This window comes from Macrotis lagotis, chromosome X (assembly GCF_037893015.1).
Source record: "Macrotis lagotis isolate mMagLag1 chromosome X, bilby.v1.9.chrom.fasta, whole genome shotgun sequence".
Taxonomy (NCBI): Eukaryota; Metazoa; Chordata; class Mammalia; order Peramelemorphia; family Peramelidae; genus Macrotis; species Macrotis lagotis.
Genome location: NC_133666.1, coordinates 533,710,166 through 533,721,527, shown reverse-complemented (window position 1 = coordinate 533,721,527; position 11,362 = coordinate 533,710,166).

The following is an 11,362-nucleotide window of genomic DNA, read 5'->3' as shown; positions in this document are numbered from 1 at the left end:
AAAATAAAAATATCAGAATTTCTCGAGGATTGTGAAATAATAGCTTTGTTCAAAGAGAATTCCCATAGAAAATTTCATTTTGGTCCTCATTCTTTTTAAAACAGTTAAGTTCCTTTTCATTAAAACACTGATAAAGTGATGGAAGTGGAGGAAGAGGAAGATCTGGAACAAAAATTATTCTTAGAGGTTTTCAGACTTTCATACACGTGTCCTCTCTGCACAAGTTTAGTCAGTTTCATCATTTCCCTCACACATCTACATCCTCTGCTTTCAAAAGTACAAAACAACAGTCATTGAAGGAAAGCTTTTCAAAAAGCAGGAGTACACCTTGTTTAAAAATATCTTGGTTAATCTTCAACGCCATCTTCTGGCTTATTCATTTGTAATTTCATCCAGCTTTCAAAATAAAGATAATTTTTAAATTTTATTATAAACTTCTTAATAGAAACTATTTTGGCAGCTGAATTTATTGACATAGTGACAATTTCCAAGAGGAAACAAATCAAATGAAGTTAGGTCATAAACAGTTATTAAGTATTTATTTACTAAGTCTTGAAGTTAAAAAGAAAGGTAAAAACAGTCCCTGATCTCAAGGAGCTCACAGTCTAATGAGGAAAATAACATGCAAATAACTATACACAAACAAGTTATATGCTGGATGAATTAGAAATAATCAACAGGAAGAAGGGATTGAGAAAGGCTTCCTATAGAAGAAAGCCAAGGAAGTCAAGAGCAAAGATAAGGAAGGAAGAGCATTCCAGGATGGGAGACAAACATAGAAAATGCCTGGAGTCTAGAGATGTACTGTCTTCTTTGAAGAGCAGCAAGGAGACCAGTGTCACTGGATCACAGAGTACTTCGTGAAGTGGGGTATAAAGAGATGGAAATGCAGAGCATGAAAGGGTATGAAAGTTTTTGAATGTCAAGGAATTTTATATTTAAATCTCAAAGTTTAAGAGAATAACTAGAATTTCTTGAATTGGACAGGTTGACTTGGTTGTATCAGAACTTTAGGGAGATCACTTTGACAGCTGAGTGGAGGATACATTGAAGTGGAGAGAGACTTGTGAAAGGTAAGACCAACCAGCAGGCTATTGTAGTAGTCCAGGTGTAAGGTGGCGATGACTTTTACCAGTATAAAACAATGTCCAAGGAAAAAGGTAGGTGTATTTGAGAGATGCTACAAAAGTAAAATCAATAAACTTTGACTACAAATTGGATATGAAAGGTAAGAGAGAGTGATGAGTCCTAAGTGGTATGTAAATTGTGAGCTTGGATAGTTGGTACACTCTGCATTAATAGGGAAGTTAGAAAGAGAGTTTGTTTTGGAGATAAGACAATGATTTTAGTTTGGACAAGTTCCTTTTACTATGTCTACAGGAATAACATCATTGTTATGGGGAGGAGGATAGAAAAGGGAGGGAAGTAGAAAGATGTGAAACTCAAAACCTTACAAAAAAGATGAATGTTAGGGGCAGCCAGGTGGTGCAGTGGATAAGCACTGGCCTTGGAGTCAGGAGTACCTGGGTTCAAATCTGGTCTCAGACACTTAATAATTACCTAGCTGTGTGGCCTTGGGCAAGCCACTTAACCCCATTTGCCTTGCAAAAAAACCTAAAAAAAAAAAAGATGAATGTTGAAAACTATCTTTGCAAGTAATTAGAAAGAATAAAATAAAATAAAATAACATTCACAAAAGAAATATATGTTTATTTGCAAAAAAAAGTTGTCTACAGGACATTCAGTTCAAGATTTCTAATAGGAAGTTGTGAATTCAAGATTGGAAGTCAGCAGAGAATTTAGTGTTAGATAAGTAGATTTAAGAATCATTTTCATAGAGAGGATAATTGAATCAGTGGAAGTTAACAATAGTGAAAGGGAAGGGGGGAAGGTAGCTAGCTGTGGGGACATGATAGAGTCCAATCCAAAGAAGTGCAGCTGGATAGTTTTGGTCAAATTGAGATTGAAAGACAGGCTGTAGGCACTTGAAAAGAAAGTGAGAGGAAAGGAAGTTTAGGCACTATATGGCCTTCTAAAAGGGGTTGAAAAATATAGGACAATAGCTAATGCAAAGACATGTCATTTGCTCACCTAAAATTTTTCATCTTAGACATATGTGATCACATATGACAGAAAAAAAATTTCTAGTATGAGCTCCCCTCCCCTACCCACTTTCCACACACATTCCAGATTGGTTAATAAGAAAAATAAATTGTACCTCCAAAAAAGACTAAAATCCTAGAACTAGATTTGCCAATACCACAGCAGTTCCTTGAAATGTGCTAAAACGATAATCAGTTAACTGTTCCTTTATTATTCAAAACAACAACAAAACAGATAATTGTATTCTTGGTTGAACTGTTTGATTTCTATGTATTTTTACCAAATTGAGCAGATATTTTGGTATTCTGAAGACTTAATCCAAAACTGGTTTAGTAATATTTCCATCCCATTCTTTATACCTTTTTAAAGGTGATTTTTTTTTAATCACTTAGGCAAACTTTCCTGGTGGAGCCACGGTAGTGCAGAGAAGCTAAGAAGCTACAGAAACTTTTCCCAGTTTCCCTCTGAAACTATTGTAAATGAAGTCTCTAAATAGATCTGAAGTGACAGAACCCACAAAAAAAAGACAGAGTGAAACAACTGTTCAGTTCAAGATATCTTGGAGGATTTTCAGGAAAGATCTGTCTTGCTTGAATAAAAGGGGAGGCCAGTTCAGTACAGGAAAGCCAGTAGGACAGCTGCAGCTCAGATCCCAGCTCATCAGCCAGAAGTACAGCAAGCCAGCAGAGAGGGACCCAGTGCCAGAGCAGAAGGCATACCGCAAGCCCCAGAATACCTGTGCAGCAGGTGGGACTGGGTCAGGTTAGCTTGATGCAGGGAGCAAGGTCAGTACCTAAGATCCCAATGCAGAAAGCCAGATCCCTGACACCCAGCACAAAAAGCTTGAAACTGTGTCCCCTGGACCCCAGGAGCAGAGCTCAACTTTCAAAATGAACATAAAACCAAAAAGAACTCTAGCCACAGAAAGCTACTATAGCAATAGGGAAGATCAAAATGCCATCTCAGAAGAAGAAAGCAGTGACAAGATGTGAAACCTCAAAGGGGATTATGAATTGTTCACAAATCCAAAAAGTCCTCTTGGAAGAGCTCAAAAAAGATTTGAGTGATAGAAGGAAAAATTACAAAAAGAAATGAGAGTCATGAAGAAGAATTATGAAAAAATGGAAAAGGAAAACAATATCTTTAAAGATAGAGTTGGTCAAATAGAAAAGGAGATACAAAAGCTAACTGAAGAAAATAAATCCTTAAAACTAGAATTGGACAGGTTGAAACTAAAGACCCTATAATACATCAAGCATCCATCAAACAAAATCAAAAGACTGAAAAAACTGAAGAAAATTACTCACCTGGAAAATAGATCCAGAAGAGATAATTGAAGAATCATTGGACTACTTCAAAATCTTCATAAGAAAAGGAACCTGGACAATGTCTTTCAGAATATTAGCAATGGAAATGGCCCTGATATCCTAGAACAAGGGGATAAAACAATCCCTGAAAGAATCTATTGATCACTTCCTGAAAGAGATCCCAAAATAAAAACTCCAAGGAATATTGTAACTAAATTTCAGAATTATCAGTTAAAGGAGAAAATACTGCAAGCAGCCAAAAAAAAGAAATGATTTGAATACCAAGAAGGCACAGGTGGGATTATGATGGACTTAGAAACTCTAACATTAAAGGTCAAAGGACCTAGAATATGCTATTCTGGAGGGTAAAGGATCTTGGATTATAACCAAGAATCAACTGCTCTATAAAATTTATCATATTCTTTCAGGGGGAAAGATGGGCATTAAATGAAATAGGGGGCTTTCAAACTGATCTGATAAAAAGATGAAGTGAACAGAAAATTTGATCTTCAAACACAGAACTCAAGAGATATGTAAAAAGATAGAGGAAAAAAATGTTGTTCAATAAAACTAAACTGTTTACATCCCCACACAGCAAGATAATACTTTTGAGAATTGTATTTCTATCAGGACAGTCAAAGGAGTATACTTAGTCAGAAGGTATAAGTATAAATTGAATATGATATTATGACACTTGTAACTCTTGAGAATTGTATAGCTATGTTGAAAATAATATACTTAGACAAGGGTATGTGTATAAGATTAGGATGTGATAATATTAGAAAAACAGTTAAGACATTAAAAAGGTTTTATGGAAGAAGAAGGGGAGGCAGAAAAGAATAATTCAGAGCCCATGGAGCGGTACAAGGGCCCTTTTATAGTAGAGGAAAGAAGGAAGCTTGTGAGCATTGATGGAATCTTACTTCAACAGATTGGTATCAAGAGAGAATAACATACAATTCCAATTGGGTTTAAAAATTTATCTTACCCTACAGGGAAATAAGAGGAAAAGGAGAAAGAAAGGGGAAGGAGGGACTGATAGAAGAGAAAGGGGGAAAGGAATGGAGGAGACTGCTAGAAGAGAGGATAGACTGAAGGAAGTGGTAGTCAAGAGAAAATACTGATGAGGAGGAATAGAGTGAAAGAAGAGAAAAAGGAGTATAAATGGTTTAGGAAACCACAAAATAAACAAGAAAGGAGTTAAGGAGGTGAACAGAGTCTTAGAAAAGTTAGATATGATAGACCCTCTGGAGAAAACTGAATAGAGATAGAAAGGAATATACCTTTTTCTCAGTGGTTCATGACACCTTCATAAAAATTGACTATATATTAGGGCATAAAAACCTCACATCAAATGCAGAAAAGCAGATCTATTAAGTACAGCTTTTTCAGATCAAAATACAACAAAAAAATACATGTAATAAAGGAAATATGGACTAAAATTTAATAACTTGACCATGTACTAGGACATAAAAACCTAATAATCAACTGCAGACAGGCAGAAATAGTGAATGCATCTTTCTCAGATCACAATGCAATAAAAGTCATATGCAATACTGGGCCAAGGAGATATAGACCCAGAACCAATTGGAAACTTAATAACCTCATTTTAAAGAATGAGTGGACCAGAAAACAAATTATAGAAAAAATGAACCATTTTATCCTAGATAATGATAATAATGAAACAACATACCAAAACCTATGGGATTCATTCAAAGCAACTCTCAGGAGATATATTATAGCTTTAAATGCTTACATGAATAAATTGTAGAAAGAGGAAATCAATGAACTAAACATGCAACTAAAAAAATTACAGAGAAAGAACAAATCAAAAATCCCCAATTAAAGCAAAAAAACTATTGAATTAATAAATAAAACCAAAAGTTGGTATTATGAAAAAAACCAATAAAATTGATAAACCTCTGGTCAATTTGATTAAAAAAAAGAAAGAAGAAAACCAAATTGCTAGTATCATAAATGAAAAAGGTGAACTCACCACCAATGAGGAGGAAATTAAAGTAATAATTTGAAATTATTTTGCCTAACTCTATGCCAATAAATTTGATAATCTAAGTGAAATGGATGAATATTTACAAAAATATGAGTTGCCCAGGTTAGATGAAGAAGAGATTAAATACCTAAAAAACCCTATCTCAGAAAAAGAAATTCAACAAGCCATCATTGAACTCCCTAAGAAAAAATCTCCAGGGCCTGATGGATTCACAAGCGAATTCTACCAAACATTTAAGGAACAATTGGTTCCAATTCTATATAAACTCTTTGGAAAAATAGGGAAAGATGGAATTCTGCCTAACTCTTTCTATGAAACCAATATGGTGCTGTTACTTAAACCAGGAAGAGTTAAAAACAGAGAAAGAAAATTATAGACCTATCTCCCTGATGAATATAGATGCAAAAATCTTGAATAAAATCTTAGCAAAATGATTACAACAAGTTATCACTAGGATACTATATTATGATCAAGTAGCATTTATTCCAGGAATGCAGGGTTGATTCAATATTAGGAAAATTGTTACTATACTCAATTATATCAAAAACATACCTATCAGAAATTATATTATCATATCAACAGATGCTGAGAAAGCTTTTGACAAAATACAGCATCCATTCCTACTAAAAACACTAGAGAGTGCAAGAATAAATGGAGTGTTCCTTAGAATAATTATCGGTATCTATCTGAAACCATCAACAAGCATTATATTCAATGGGGAGAGGCTAGAGGCATTCCCAATAAGATCAGGGGTGAAACAAGGATGCCCATTATTACCACTACTATTCAATATTGTATTAGAAATGTTAGCATCAGCAATTAGAGAAGAAAAAGAGATTGAAGGAATTAGAATTGGGAAGGAAGAGACAAAACTCTCACACTTTGCAGATGACATGATGGTCTACCTGGAGAATCCCAAGAAATCATCCAAAAAACTATTGGAAACAATTAGCAATTTTAGCAAAGTTGCAGGTTATAAAATAAACCATCATAAATCCTCAACTTTTCTATATATGTCTAGCAAGATACAGCAGGAAGAGCTAGAAAGAGAAATCCCATTCAAAGTAACCTCAGGCAATATAAAATACTTGCGAGTCTATTTGCCAAGACAGACTCAGAATCTTTTTGAAAACAATTATAAAACACTTCTCACACAAATTAAATCAGATTTAAATAACTGAGCAAATATCAACTGCTCATGGATAGGTAGAACTAATATAATAAAAATAACAATTCTACCAAAACCAAACTACCTGTTTAGTGCCCTACCAATCAAAATTCCAAAAAATTACTTTAATGAGATGGAAAAAATTGTCAGTAAATTCATATAGAGAAATAAAAAGTCAAGAATTTCCAGGAGCTTAATGAAAAAAAGTGCAAAAGAAAGTGGCTTAGCCCTACCTGATCTAAAATTATATTATAAAGCATCAGTCATCAAAACTGTTTGGTACTGGCTAAGAAATAGAGTGGTGGACCAGTGGAATAGAACTAGGTGTAAAAGCAGGAGATGATTATAGTAATCTGCTGTTTGATAAACCCAAAGAGTCCAGCTATTGGGATAAAAACTCCCTCTTTGGTAAAAACTGCTGGGATAATTGGAAGTTAGTATGGAAGAAACTTAGATTAGACCAACACCTAACACCCTTTACCAAGATAAGATCCAAATGGTTACAGGACTTAGACATAAAAAAACAATACTATAAGCAAATTAGAAGATCAAGGACTAGTCTACCTGTCAAATCTATGGAAAGGGGAGCAGTTTATGACTAAGGAAGAGATGGAGAACATCACCAAAAACCATTTAGATGATTTCGATTACATTAAATTAAAAAGCTTTTGTACAGATAAAACCACTGTAACCAAGATCAAAAGAAATGTAGTAAATTGGGAAACAATCTTTACAACTAATGATTCTGACAAAGGACTCATTTCTAAAATATACAGAGAACTGAGTCATATTTTTAAAACAAAAAGCCATTCCCCAATTGGCGAATGGTCAAAGGATATGCAAAGGCAATTTACAGATGAGGAGATCAAAGCAATCCATAGCCATATGAAAATTTGCTCTAAATCATTACTTATTAGAGAAATGCAAATTAAAGCTTCTCTGAGGTACCACCAAACACCTCCCAGATTGGCCAATATGACCAGAAAGGATAATGATCATTGTTGGAAGGGTTGTGGGAAATCTAGGACACTATTACACTGTTGGTGGAGCTGTGAACTCATCCAACCTTTCTGGTGAGCTATTTGGAATTATGCCCAAAGGGCAACAAAAATGTGCATACCCTTTGACCCAGCAATACCACTACTGGGTCTATACCCTGAAGAGATGATGAAAAAGGGTAAAAACATCACTTGTACAAAAATATTTATAGCAGCCCTGTTTGTGGTGGCAAAGAATTGGAAATCAAGTAAATGTCCTTCAATTGGGGAGTGGCTTAGCAAACTGTGGTATATGTATGTCATGGGACACTATTGTTCTATTAGAAACCAGGAGAGATGGGATTTCAGGGAAGCCTGGAGGGATTTGCATGAACTGATGCTGAGTGAGATGAGCAGAACCAGAAAAACACTGTACACCCTAACAGCAACATGGGAGTGATGATCAACCTTGAAGGACTCGCTCATTCCATTAGTGCAACAATCAGGGACAATTTTGGGCTGTCTGCAAAGGAGAGTGCCATCTATATCCAGATAAACAACTGTGGAGTTTGAACAAAGTTCAAGGACTATTCCCTTTAATTTAGGAAAAAAAACAGATATCTTATTGTCTGACCTTGTTACCTCTTAGACTTCTTGTCTCTTCTTTAAGGATATGATTTCTCTCTCTCATCACACTCAATTTGGATCAATGTACAACATGGAAACAAAGTAAAGACTGACAGATTGCTTTCTGGGGGCGGGGAAGGGATGTAAGATGGGGGGGGAATTATAAAACTCAAATAATATCTTTAATAAAGATAAATTAAAAAAAGAAAAAAGAAACTAAATAACTTAATCCTAAAGAATGAGAGGCTCAAGCAACAAATCAGAGAAATAATAATTTCATCCAAGAGAATGACAATAAATGAGAACAGCATAACAAAGTTTATGAGACTCAGTCAAAGCAGGGGAAATTTTATATCTCTGATGCATGCATGAATGAATTAGAGAAAGAGGAGAACAATGAATTGGACATGAAATTTTTTAAAAAGCTAGAAAAGGAACAAATTCAAAATCCCCAATTAAATACCAAATTAGAAATTCTAAAAATTGGGGCAGCTAGGTAGTATAGTGGATAGAGCACCAGCCCTGGAGTCAGGAGGACCTGAATTCAAATTTGACCTCAGACACTTAATAATTCCCTAACTGTGTGACCCTGGGTAAATCACTTAACCCCATTGTCTTAAATAAATAAAAATGTAAAAAAAAAAGAAATTTTGAAAATCAAATCAGAGATTAAAAAATTTAAAGTAAGAAAATTATTGAATTACTTAATAAAAGTAAGAGTTGGTTTTATGGGGAGGGGAACCCCAGCAAAATAGATAATCTTTTGTCTAATTTTATTAAAAAAAACAAAAAAATGAAAAGGATGAACATACCACCAATAAAGAAGAAATTACATAATTTATAACTATTTTGGACAATTATATGCCAATAAATTTGACCTTTCTAAGTGAAAGGTCAAAAATATTTGCAAAAATTCAAATAGCCCAGATTAGTTGAAGGGAAATAAGTACTTAACCTCAGTTCAGAAAAAGATATTGAATAAGCAATCAATGAACTTTCTAAGGAAAAATCTCTAGAATCAGATGGATTCACATGAATTCTACCAAATATTTAAAGAACAATGAATTCCAATACTATATAATATATATGCTATTAGAAAAAATAAATAAAGATCCAATGGTACATTCCTCTTATGTCACAAATATGGCTGATACCCAAACCAGGAAGAGCCAAAACCAATAAAGAAAATTATAGGCCCATTTCTCTAATGAATATTGATGCAAAATTTTTAAATAAAATATTATCAAAGAGATTACAGCAAGAAATCACCAGGATAATACTATGACCAGGTGAAATGTTCACAGACTGGTTCAGTATTAGGAAAACTATCAATATGATTGACCATATCAATAACAAAACTTTCAGAAGACATATGATTATCTCAATAGATGCTGAAAAAATCTTTTGACAAAATATAGTATCCAGAGAACATGATTTTTTCCTTAAAATGTTAAGCAGTATCTATCTAAAATCATCAGCAAGCATTATATGCAATGGGGATAAACTAGAAGCCTTCCCAGTAAGATCAGGAGTGAAGTAAGGTTACCCATTATGACCACTATTATTCAGTATTATACTAGAAATGCTATATTAACAATAAGAAAAGAAAAAGTAATTAAAGGAATCAGAATAGGCAATGAGGAAACAAAAACTATCATTTTGTAGATTATATGATAGAATACTTGGAGGATCCACTAAAAACTACTTAAAACAATTAACTACAACAAAGTTTCCATATAAAAAATAATTCCACATAAATCATCAGTATTTCTATAGATTACCAACAAAACCCAGGAACATGAGACAGAAAGAGAAACTCCATTCAATACAACTATAGAAAAACATAAAATATTTAAGAGTCTACCTGCCAAGACAAACCTAGGTACTATATGAATATAATTACAAAACACATTTCACACAAATAAAGTCAGATCTAAACAACTGGAAAAATATCAGTTGCTCATGGGCAGGCCAAGTTAATATGATAAAAATTAAAATTTTACCTAAATTTATTTGTTTAGTGCCATACCAATCATACTACCCCAAAAGTATTTTATTAAATTAAAAAAAATAACAAAACTTATCTGGAAGACCAAAAGATCAAGAACAACAAAGGAATTAATGGGGGAAAAAAGCAAAGAAAGGTGGCCTAGTCCTCCCAGATCTCAAACTATATTATAAAACAGCAGTTATCAAAACTATTTAATATTGACTAAGAAATAGAGCAGTGGATCAGTGGAATAGGTTAGGCTCACGAGACTCAGTAGAAAATAACAATAATATTCTACTATTTGATAAACCCAAATACTTCAGCTACTAAAACAAGAATTCACTATTTGACAAAAACTGCTATTAAGATGGGAAAATAGTATGACAGAAACTAGGCATAAATCAATTTCACACCATATATAAAGATAAGGTCAAAATGAGTACAAGATTTAGACATAAAAGGTAATACCACAAGTCAATTTAAAAAGTAAGGAATTGTTTAACTGCCAGATTTATGAAAAGGGAATTTATGGTCAAAGAAGAAATACAGAACATTACGAAATGCAAAATGGATTATTTTGATTGCATTAAAGTGAAAAGCAAAACCAGTACAACCAAGATTTGATAGAAAGCAGAAAGCTGGGAAATAAGTTTTACAATCAGTGTTTCTGATAGAAACCTCATTTCTAAAATATATAAAGTACTGAGTCAAATTTATAAGAATTCAAATCATTCCTCAGTTGACAGTCAAAGGATATGAATAGGCAAATGAAGAAATTAAAGCTATCTATAGTGATATGAAAGAATGCTCCAAGTCACTATTAATTAGAAGAATGCAAATTAAAACAACTCTGAAATATCACCCCATACCTATTGGATTGGCTAATATGTTGGAGAGGATGAGGGAAAATTGAGACACTAATTGATTGTTGGTAGAATTGTGAACAGATCCAATCATTCTGGAAAGCAATTTGGAACTATGTCCAAAGGCAATAATATTGTACTTACCCTTTAATCCAGCAATACCATTACCAGGTATGTATTCCAAAGAGATCACAAAAAAGGAAAAAACCCATATATACAAGAATATTCATAGGGGCAGCTAGGTGGCCCAGTGGATAGAGCACAGCCTTGGAGTTAGAAGGAACTGAGTTCAAATTTGACCTTAGGCACTTATTAG